General features: G+C 48.3%; 1 long non-coding RNA gene across 1 annotated transcript; it reads right to left on the reverse strand.

Moving 5' to 3' along the window:
• Nucleotides 1-3,287: 3,287 nt before the first annotated feature.
• LOC142046964 (uncharacterized) lies at nucleotides 3,288-5,096 on the reverse strand. The gene is made up of 2 exons (XR_012656061.1): nucleotides 4,920-5,096; nucleotides 3,288-3,902 (listed from the first exon to the last, which is right to left on the reverse strand). It is a non-coding gene; the product is annotated as an uncharacterized LOC142046964 (long non-coding RNA).
• Between the last annotated feature and the right edge of the window lie 6,719 nt (nucleotides 5,097-11,815).

Raw genomic sequence — 11,815 nt, forward strand, 5'->3', positions numbered from 1 at the left:
CAAAGCACACTAGTCAGGAAACACAGTTCTATGATGAGTTAGGAATTCCAGGGGATTTAAATATTTTTTACGACACAATCCCTATCATCAGTTTCCTAATGATTGGTGAATGACTGTGACACAACCATTTAGTGTGATGAAACCTCCAGGAATATGTCCAACCAAAACTGGCAACCCTACTCCCAGATCTTCTGCTATTTACAGTATCACTTGTACCTGCAGCAATAAATTGACTCTGAACACAGTTTTAGATGTTAGTTTTGCCTCTATAATAGACTTAAAGCGCTCTCATAACCTTGAAATCTGAGACTATGTCTACACTACACGTGCTACAGTTGCACTGCTGTAGTGATGACACTACCTGCAGTGATGGAAGGTTTTTTCCATTGTTGTAGTAAATCCACCACCAGAAGAGGTAGCTGGATCAGTGGATGTTTTAGGTGCAGTCCCTGAGGTCCTAGGGAACTTTCACTACCTCACTGGACTTGGATATGTGTTTCATGAGTCCTGCTTCTGCACATTGTCCCAAGAACTGTGAATCCTCACTGGTGAATGAAAAATGAACAGGGATGATAACACTGAACAAAAAGACACACAATATTTAGGTATAATTAATTGTATTTTATTTGGGCTCCTAATATGATCACATTTTTTAATTATTGTATACACACTCACAACACTTTGCAGACATATAAGAAGACAGCTCTCTGCCTATAATAAGGAAGTATAAAACCTACACAGGCCAGCAAATTAGCCCACCTTACTGCACTGGAGTGCTTCAGGCTCAATTCAGCATCAGATCGAGCTGTGGAGGAGTTGGTGGTTGCCACAAAGGAAGTAGTTCACAACAGTAGCATTGGGAGAGTTAGAGGTCAAGAGACCTGTGTCCTGTCCTAAAGAGAGGACCTAGGTGAAAGTCCTTTTCTGGGTGAATAACTGAAATTGCAAACCTGTAGGTGTGAGATGATATTGTTTTATTGCAGTGAACAGACTGAAACTGCGGGAAAATCCCAAGTGGGTCAGAAGACATTTTTCTTTGCTACCTGCATTTTAATACTGATTAAAGACGTTGAAAAGGATGAAACTCTAGAGGGATTTGGCTGGAGGGTAAGTACCCCACTGCATGAAATGGAGGACAATGGGAGTGCTCTGGGATAGTGAGTGACAGCAATATCACCAGATGGTGCTCTGGGATGATAAAATCATTACAGTGCCCCAGAGAGACTGGTCTAAATGCAGAGAAAGATGGGGTGTGATGCAGTATAAAAGCAAAGTGACTGACTACGTAAAGGAGACTAAAATATTAGTCTCAAGGAGTTTTAGGTTCATTTTTAATCTGAAATGTTCACTGAAGTATTATGTGGTGCAGTAAGAGCAGTAGTGATTGGTTATTGGTGGAATGCTAACAGAAAGAAGTACTTTTTAGGAGAGATTGGAAGTAGGAGAATGAAGTTCCTAAGTGTGCTAGACTCAGAAGAGTGAAGTGTAAGTGCCTTCTTGAACTGGGGCCATTGACTTCAATAGCGCTACTCAGGGTATGTCTACACTACGAGATTATACCAATTTTACAGAAACCAGTTTTTTAAAACAGATTGTATAAAGTCGAGTGCACGCAGCCACACTAAGCACATTAATTCGGCGGTGTGCGTCCATGTACCAAGGCTGGTGTCGATTTCCAGAACGTTGCACTGTGGGCAGCTATCCCATAGTTCCTGCAGTGTCCCCTACCTTTGGAATTCTGGGTTGAGAACCCAGTGCCTGATGGGGCAAAAAACATTGTCACAAGTGGTTCTGGGTACAGCCTCACCCCTCCCTCCGTGAAAGCAGCAGACAACCGTTTCACGCCTTTTTTCCTGGGTGGACTGTGCAAACGCCATAGCACAGCAAGCATGGATCCTGCTGAGCTCAAGACAGGCAATCATGGACATTGTAAACACCTCGCGCATTCTCGTGCAGTCTATGCTGAACCAGGACCTGCAAAGCCAGGCGAGGAGGAGGCGGCTACGGCAGCGCGGCGATGAGAGTGATGAGGACATGGACACAGAATTCTCTCAAACCTGTGGGCCCTGCGCTTTGGAGATCCTGCTGGTAATGGGGCAGGTTCTAGCCATTGAACGCCGATTTTGGGCCTGGGAAACAAGCACAGACTGGTGGGACCGCATAGTTTTGCAGGTTTGGGACGATTCCCAGTGGCTGCGAAACTTTCGCATGCGTAAGGGCACTTTCATGGAACTTTGTGACTTGCTTTCCCCTGCCCTGAAACGCCAGAATACCAAGATGAGAGCAGCCCTCACAGTTGAGAAGCGAGTGGCAATAGCCCTCTGGAAGCTTGCAAAGCCAGACAGCTACGGTCAGTCGGGAATCAATTTGGAGTGGGAAAATCTACTGTGGGGGCTGCTGTGATGCAAGTAGCCAAAGCAATCATTAAGCTGCTGCTACGAAAGGTTGTGACTCTGGGAAATGTGCAGGTCATAGTGGATGGCTTTGCTGCAATGGGATTCCCTAACTGTGGTGGGGCGATAGATGGAACCCATATCCCTATCTTGGCACCGGAGCACCAGGGCACCCAGTACATAAACCGCAAGGGGTACTTTTCAATGGTGCTGCAAGCACTGGTGGATCACAAGGGACGTTTCACCAACATCCACGTGGGATGGCCAGGAAGGGTTCATGACGCTCGCGTCTTCAGGAACACTACTCTGTTTAAATGGCTGCAGCAAGGGAATTACTTCCCAGACCAGAAAATAACAGTTGGGGATGTTGAAATGCCTGTAGTTATCCTGGGGGACCCAGCCTACCCCTTGATGCCATGGCTCATGAAGCCATACACAGGCAGCCTGGACAGTAGTCAGGAGTTGTTCAACTACAGGCTGAGCAAGTGCAGAATGGTGGTAGAATGTGCATTTGGCATTTAAAGGCGCGCTGGCGCACATTACTGACTCGCTCAGACCTCAGCCAAACCAATGTCCCCTTTGTTATTGCTGCTTGCTGTGTGCTCCACAATCTCTGTGAGAGTAAGGGGAGACCTTTATGGCGGGGTGGGAGGCTGAGGCAAATCACCTGGCTGCTGATTACGCGCAGCCAGACACCAGGGCGATTAGAAGAGCACACCAGGAAGCGGTGCGCATCAGAGAAGCTTTGAAACGAGTTTCATCACGGGCCAGGGTACGGTGTGACTGCTGTGTTTGTTTCCCCTTGATGAACCCCCCCCCCTTGATTGACTCATCCCTGTAAGCAACCCACCCTCCCCCTTCGATTACAGCTTGCTTAAGGAAATAAAGTCACTATCGTTTAAAAATCATGTATTCTTTATTAATTCACTATAAAAAGAGGGAGAGAACTGACAAGGTAGCCCGGGTATGGTTTAGGAGGAGGATAGGAGGGAAGGAAAAGGCCACTAAAAAAATGTCAAAGTAATGACAGCCTTTTGGTTGGACTGTCCATGGGGATGGAGTGGGCGGGTGCACGGAGCCTCCCTCCACGTGTTCTTACACGTCTGGGTGAGGAGGATGTGGAACATGGTGAAGGGTGAGGGTGGTTATACAGGGTCTGCAGCGGCACTCTGTGATCCTGCTGCTGTTCCTGAAGCTCCACCAGACGCCAGAGCATGTCAGTTTGATCACGCAGCAGCCCCAGAGTTGCATCCCACCACCGCTGATCTTCCTGCCTACACCTCTGATCTTCCTGCCGCCACCTCTTATCTCGAGCGTCCCTCCTGTCCTCACGTTCACTGGCATCTTTCCTGTAATTTGATACCATATCCTTCCACTCATTCAGATGAGCTCTTTCATTACAGGTCACTTCCATGATTTCCGAGAACATTTCATCTCGCGTCTTTTTTTTCCACCGCCTTATCTGAGATAGCCTTTGGGATGGAGTAGGGAGGCTTGAAAAATTTGCAGCTGTATGAGAGAGGGAAAAAAGGGAGAGAAGTATTTTAAAAAGATTCATTTTACAGAATGATGCTTATACTCTTTCACTGTGAGCAACATTATTCACCTTACATAACACATGTGATTTGACTACAAGGTCGCATTTTGCATCTTAATATTGAATGCCTGCGGCTCTGATGTTAGAAATCTCACAGACGCAGGTCCGGGCAGCAGAATTTGGCTTGCATGCGGTCATGGTAAGCTGTTGTCTTTTGCAGCCTTTATATATCCAGCGCCCTCCTTTACCAAATAGCAAGCAAAGCCTGTTCAGTGCTGCTTCTTTCCTGTTAACATGCAGCAGCAGAAACCATCCCCACATCCAATTCTCTGGGATGATTGCTTTACCACTCCTCCCACTGTGTGGCTGGTATCATGGAAGATCTATGCTAAACACTCCCCTTCTCCCGCACCGCATGGCTGGTAGCAGGGAAGATCCCTGCTACCCAAACGCGAAAAAGCTCAATGTTAATCACCTGCCCCGCTTCCCCCTGCTTGGCTACCTGCAAGGAAGGATTTCTTTTAAGCAACAGGCAAACAGCCCAGTAGGAATGGCCATCTCTGTCCCCTTAATTAAATTCCTGAATTTCAACCAGGTTACCATGAACGATATCACTCTCCTGAGGATAACACAGCGAGATAAAGAACGGATGTTGCTTGAATGCCAGCAATCACCGGGACCATACGCAGCTAGGCTTTGTCATGCAATGATACCAGATTACTTGCTACATGCATGGCGTGGTCAAGTGTCCTACCATGGAGGACGGAATAAGGCTGCCCTGCCCAGAAACCTTCTGCAAAGGCTTTGGAGTACCTCCAGGAGAGCTTCATGGAGATGTCCCTGGAGGATTTCGCTCCATCCCCAGACATGTTAACAGACTTTTCCAATAACTGTACTGGCCGCGAATGCATCCCAAGTCCTCAGGGCAAATTAATCATTAAAAAACGCTTGCTTTTAAACCATGTTTATATTTACAAAGGTACACTCACCAGAGGTCCCTTCCATGGCTTCATTGTCTGGGATAGTGGCTTGGGAGGGCTGGGAGGGTAATTCCGTCAGGGTGAGAAAAAGCTCCTGGCTGTTGGGGAGAACGGAGTGCTGTGTGCTCTCTGCAAGCTCGTCCCTCCTCTTCCTCCTCCTCATCTTCCCTGTCCGCAGAATCCTCAGCCATGCTGAGATTACCACCCCACCTCGGAATCCACGGACAGGGTGGGGTAGTGGTGGCGGACCCCCCCTAGAATTGCATGCAGCTCAGCGTAGAAGCGGCATGTTTTCGGCCCTGCCCCGGACCTTCCATTTGCTTCTTTGGTTTTCTGGTAGGCTTGTCTGAGCTCCTTAACTTTCACACGGCACTGTACTGAGTCCCTGGTGTGGCCTCTCTGCATCATGGCCTTGGAAATTTTTTCCAATGTTTTTTCATTTCGTCTTTTGGAACGGAGTTCTGTTAGCACGGAATCCTCTCCCCATACAGCGATCAGATCCAGTACCTCCTGTGCAGTCCATGCTGGAACTCTTTTTTGATTCTCAGGAGACTGCATTGTTACCTGTGCTGATGAGCTCCGTGTGGTCACCTGTGCTGGTGAGCTCTCCACGCTGGCCAAACAGGAAATGAAATTCAAAAGTTCATGGGGCTTTTCCTGTCTACCTGGCCACTGCATTCGAGTTCAGATGGCTTTCCAGAGTGGTCACAATAGTGCACTGTAGGATACTGCCCGGAGGCCAATACCATCAAACTGAGGCCACACTAACCCTAATCCGACATGGCAATACCGATTTCAGCACTACTCCCCTCGTCGGGGAGGAGTACAGAAATCGGTTTTAAGAGCCCTTTATAGCGATATAAAGGGCTTCGTTGTGTGGATGCGTGCAGGGTTAAATCGGTTTAACTCTGCTAAATTCAGTATAAACGCATAGTGTAGACCAAGCCTCAGATACTTAAAGTTATGCAAATTCATAAGTATCTGCTGAATTGTGTCCATAGAAACTGCAGAGGAGGAAAGGAAGAAACAGGTACTAAGGTGTATGTAGAAGGAGGAGATAAAAGTATCAGGGAGTTTGTATAAACACTGAAGTTGCATAGAAGTTCCAGCTATGCAAGTTGCTAAATTAGTGCAACTCTAAGGGCTTCGCTACACTGGAGAGTTGAAGCGCTAGTGGTGGCTTTACAGTGCTGCAACTGAATCACTGTCCACACTTGCAAGGCACATACAGCACTGTATCTTCCCGGCTACAGCGCTGGTTGTACTCCACCTCGACAAGGGGAATAAAGACTATAGTGCTGCTGATGCAGTGCTGCCCGGCCAGTGTGGCCACCAAAAGTGGTGTTATTGGCCTCCAGAAGTATTCGGAAGTATCCCAGAATGCCTGTTCTAGCCACTCTGCTCATCAGTTCGACCTCTACTGCCCTGGCCTCAGGTGACCAACCGTCAGATCCGCCCTTTAAATGTCCCGGGAATTTTAAAAATCCCCCTCCTGTTTGCTCAGCCAGGTGTGGAGTGCAATCAATGAATCTTTCCAGGTGACCATGCCTCCACGTGGCAAACGAGCCCCAGCATGGAGCAATGGCGAGTTGCTGACCTCATCAGTGTTTGGGAGGAGGAAGCTGTAAAGTCCCAGCTGCGCTCCAGCCATAGGAATTACGATACCCTTGGGCAGGTATCAAGGGCCATGATGGAAAGGGGCCATTACCGGGACGCGCTGCAGTGCAGGGTTAAAGTGAAGGAGCTGCGGAGTGCCTACTGCAAAACCCGCAAGGGAAACCGCTGCCCCCATGACCTGCCGTTTCTACAAAGAGCTGGACGTGATACTTGGGGGTGACCCCACCTCCACTTCGAGGACCACCATGGACACTTCAGAGTGGAGGGGAGGAGGAGGAGAGGGAGGAAAGCAAGAGTAAGGGTACTGGGGTGGGGGGAGACACCCCGGAGTCCCCAGAGGCATGCAGGCAGGAGCTCTTTTCAAACCAGGAGGAAGGTAGCCAGTCGCTGCAGCCAGTACTTGGTGGAGGACAAACAGAGGAGCGGGTTCCCGGTAAGTGGCTTTTATTTTCAGGATGGAAATTTTTGGGGAGAGGAGGGAGGGTTAGGGCTGCATGCATACATGCCTAGATGCAGAATAGCACATTGATGTGGTCTATCACGTCGCGGTAATCGGCTTCTGTAATCTCTTCAAAAGTTTCAGCCAGAGCGTGGGCAATGCACTTGTGCAGGTTTATTGGGAGAGCCACTGTGGTTCTTGTCCCAGTCAGGTTGACACGTCCGCGCCACTGTGCCACGAGGGGTGGGGGGACCATTGCTGCACACAGGCAAGCTGCATAGGGGCCAGGGCGGAATCCACATGCAGTAGAAGACCCTCCTGTGCTTCCCTGGTGACCCGCAGCAGCGAGATATCTTCCAGGATAAACTCCTGTGGAAAATGTTGGGAGAGTGTTCAGTGTAGGTGCCCCCTGCAGCTGTTTGCTTTCCCCAATGCACGGAAACGCAGATGACAGTACAGCCCTGAAACAATCAGTCCCCCTTACTCACCATTTCGGGGCTCCCATGGGTTATGTGCACTCTCTTTGGGATGGGAAAATTATGCTATTGTGAAGACTGTTAATGTGCCCTCATTAACTGTGGGGGAATTACTCTATCTGGTATAAACAATGCTGCCTCTGTTAAGTGTTGCATTTTGCCTTTACATATGTAACCTTGAAATCTCGGCTGTCTGTGTTATCACCGGCTGAGAAACTACAAAACTTCCGGAAGAGGTCGCGAAAAAGCAAAGAAGACGTGCTGCAAGAAGTGATGCACCAATCTCTCACAGAGAATCAAAAAGCGCAGGAGTGGAGGGAGAGGGAAAGCAGGATCCACAAGGAAAACGCAGCGCAAAGAAAGCAATGCACGGAGCGGCTGATAAGCATCCTGGAGCACCAAGCGGACTCTTTCCAGGTGCTCGTAGCCATGCAGGCGGAGCACTACCGCCACCGCCACTGCCCCCCCACCGCCTTTGTCCCAAAGCTCTTTCCTTGTGCCCCCATGTTAGCTCCACAGCCATTTCCCAAGCATCCAGGTTCTTACCACCACCAGCTGTCTCCAACACCTGTACGTTCACCAACTAGCCCTGAGAACTACAATCCCTACCCTCTGCACTCAACCTCCATCACCATGCAGTATAGCCATTCTAAAGTGCAGCAGTCATTGCACAGCACATACGCAAACTTGTGATTGTACAGTTTCCACCCCAACCCCTTGCCCTTTCAGATTCCAAAAAAATTGTGTGTCTTTCAATAAAGTAACTTTCTTCTCAATAAATGAATTTCTGGCTTTGAAAACAGTCTTTATTATTGCAGAAAGTTAAAGATACCTTAGCCCAGGAAAGAAACAGGCACTGCAAATCAGCTTAGGAAACACAGATTCCTACTAACGTTGTAACCACTGCACTTCACTCCCGTGCAAGGCACCAAACATTACTGTTGGTTTTCAGCCTCAAATTCCTCCCTCAAGGCACCCCTAATCCTTGCAGCCCTGTGCTGGGCCTCTCTAGTAGCCCTGCTCCCTGGCTGTGCAAATTCAGCCTCCAAGCATTGAACCTTGGAGGTCCGTGCCTGAGTGAATCTTTCACCCTTCTCTTCACAAATATTATGGAGGGTACCGCACGCGGATATAACCACGGGGGTGCTGCTTTCCCCCAAGTCCAGCTTCCCATACAGAGATCACCAGTTCCCATTTACACAGCCAAAAGCACACTCCACAGTCATTCGGCACCGGCTCAGCCTGTAGTTGAACCGTTCCTTGCTGCTGTCAAGGCTCCCTGTGTACAGTTTCATGAGCCATGGCATTAACGGGTAAGTGGGGTCTCCAAGGATCACAATGGGCATTTCGACGTCCCCTAATGTGATCTTCCAGTCTGGGAAAAAAGTCCCGGCCTGCAGCTTCCTGAAGAGGCCAGTTTTCCGAAAGACGCCTGCGTCATGCACCTTTCCGGGCCAGCCTGCGTTAATGTCAATGAAATGCCCATGGTGATCCACAAGCTCCTGGAAAACCATAGAGAAATACCCCTTCCGATTAATGTACTCGGATGCTAGGTGGGGTGGTGCCAGAATAGGAATATGCGTCTCATCTATCGCCCCTCCACAGTTAGGGAAACCCATTTATGCAAAGCCATCCACAATGTCCTGCACGTTCCCCAGAATCACAGTTCTTCTTAGCAGGATGCAATCAATGGCCCTGCAAACTTGCATCAACACGATTCCAATGGTCGATTTTCCCACTCCAAATGGTTCCCGACCGATCGGTGGCTGTCTGGAGTTGCCAGCTTCCAGATTGCAATAGCCACCCGCTTCTCCACCGGGAGGGCAGCTCTTAATCTCGTGTCCTTGCGCCGCAGGGTTGGGGCGAGCTCCTCACACAGTCCCATGAAAGTGGCTTTTCTCATCCGAAAGTTCTGCAGCCACTGCTCGTCATTCCAGACTTCCATGACGATGTGATCCCACCACTCAGTGCTTGTTCCCCAAACCCAAAAGCGGCGTTCCACGGTGCTGAGCATGTCTGTGAACGCCACAAGCAATTTCGTGTCATACACATTATGCTACTCAATATCATCGTCGGACTCCTCACTGTCACGTTGGATCTTAAGGAATAGCTCAACTGCCAAATGTGATGTGCTGGCGAGACTCGTCAGCATTCTCCTCAGCAGTTTGGGCTCCATTTCCCACAGACCGAAACGGAACACAGAATCGCGCTGCACAGAAACCGTGCAAAGATGGCGCCAAATGTGGACGGAAACACAGGGATTGCTGGGATGTGAAGCAATGCATCACGGGGCGTTGGGACAGGAAGCAGAATGACCCGCCCCCTCCATCCCCTTCCCACAACCCACGGCACCAGAATGAGAAGAGGTGCTCTGTGGGATGGCTGCCCATAATGCATCACTCCCAACACCGCTGCAAATGCTGCAAATGTGGTCACACTGCAGCGCTTTCCCTACACAGCTGTACGAAGACAGCCTTAACTCCCAGCGCTGTACAGCTGCAAGTGTAGCCAAACACTGAGTGTAGACTAGCTTTGAAAGGTGGGCAGAGTTGATCTGGCAATGCAGTAGAAGGGTGCATTAAGAGAGGAGATGTTGGCAGGCTCTGATGGACACAAACTCAACACCACAAGGGCTTGACCAACGCTAAAAGGGGTTTGTTGGTATAGCTATACCGCCAGCTCATACAGGCAAAGGAGTTGGGTTTTTTGTTTGTTTGCTGGCATACTTTATACCAGTTCCCTGAATAAAATAAGATTGTACTATGACTCTTGTGAGTCACTGGTTTACAGGAAAAAACACAAGCAGTATTAGCCAGCATTAAGCCAAGCCAATATTAGCCAAGAGACACTAACATCATGTAGGATAGACAAGTACATATTTATATTTTTTATGCAAATGAATGAGTAAATGATTTTTTTTATCAACTCCGAATGCAATTATTATATCCCCAAGGTGTCTGACAGCAGTGCTAACAAGTCCAAAGGTATTTTGTTATGTTACTTTCTTAAATAGGGTAAAATCCAACATGTCAGTACTTCAGCCAAGACTGTTAGGGTTATTTAAATCAACAAAGGCAATCTACAAAATAAGAGTTTATCCGCTCAACCCAAGCATTCACAGGGCTGATTACGGTTTGCCATGGTTTCACTCTTCTGAACAATATTATCTCAGCCTGTTGCTCTACTGCAACTGATGTCTATGATCCTTTTCAAATAACTTGTTAGAAGTTGCTTTATTTATTAATGGTAGAGAGAAATGCTGTGCTCTTGTATTGAAAATGGCTCTGATCAGCTTGTGACCTATAAATAGTGACTGCTGTTGGGCAGCTGCACCTATAATAATAGGTTGTTTCCAGCCAGCAAGGACTCAGCAAGAGAGCTGGACACATACCATCACTCCTTCCGGGCGCTGGTTTTATCTGTGGTGCATGTGTTTTAAATTATATTAATAGTGGATCATTTATGCTGAGGAATTTTAGAGATGGGGAAAATAGCATGTTAGGGTTGAGGGGATGGGAATGGATAAAGATGAGGCATCCATGCTGATTACTAGATCTATCAGCTGCTTTCAATACAGTTGTCTTGAAGTGGTGCCTGTGGACTCTGGCAGAAGCAGACAGGGCTGCTTTTCAGGGGCTTCATTCTTTTTTCTCAGACAGAGCTCAACTGGCAGTTGTTGGCAACTGCTACTCTTCCTGAAGTGCTCTCAAGTATGGCATTCTGCTGGATGCTATTTCTGTTGCCTTGCCTTTTCAGTGTGCCTAAGGGGCCAGTAGGAGTATGCTAACAGTACCCTGTGATATGTCTGTATCTCATCCACCTCAGATAATGCAATTCATTCTGTCAGCCAATGTCTAGCTGAGTCTGAGGCATGGATGAGAGCAAGCTGGCTGAAGCTCCACCTAGATAAGACTGAGGTGATGATGGTGGGTTGGGGGAACCAGCCATAGGAGATGGCAGAGGTAATAACTGGTGCGTTCCCTGTGAGGGAGTAATTCTACCAGTAATAAGTAGGATTCACAATTTAGAAATCCAAGCTGCTGGTCAGTATTCCATATTACAGCAGTAATCCAATCAGTTTTTTATCATCTGCGCCCAGCTAGGAAGTTGAAACCTTTCCTTTTGGATGCACACCTTGCTTCTGTTATCCATTCTTTTGTTATCTGGAGATTAAACTAGTACCAGGCAGTCTACATGGGGCTACATGTTAAACCATTCAGACTGAAGCTGGTGCAGAATGCAGCGGCTCGTTTACTGAGCAGTGCATTTTGCTTAGGAGCATGTAACGTGTGCTCTAGGATCTGCACTGGCTGCCTCAGGGCCGCCAAGAGTGGGAGGGAAAATGGGGCAATTTGCCCCAGGCGGACCCCCAC

The sequence above is a fragment of the Chelonoidis abingdonii genome, chromosome 1, assembly GCF_003597395.2.
Source record: "Chelonoidis abingdonii isolate Lonesome George chromosome 1, CheloAbing_2.0, whole genome shotgun sequence".
Taxonomy (NCBI): domain Eukaryota; kingdom Metazoa; phylum Chordata; order Testudines; family Testudinidae; genus Chelonoidis; species Chelonoidis abingdonii.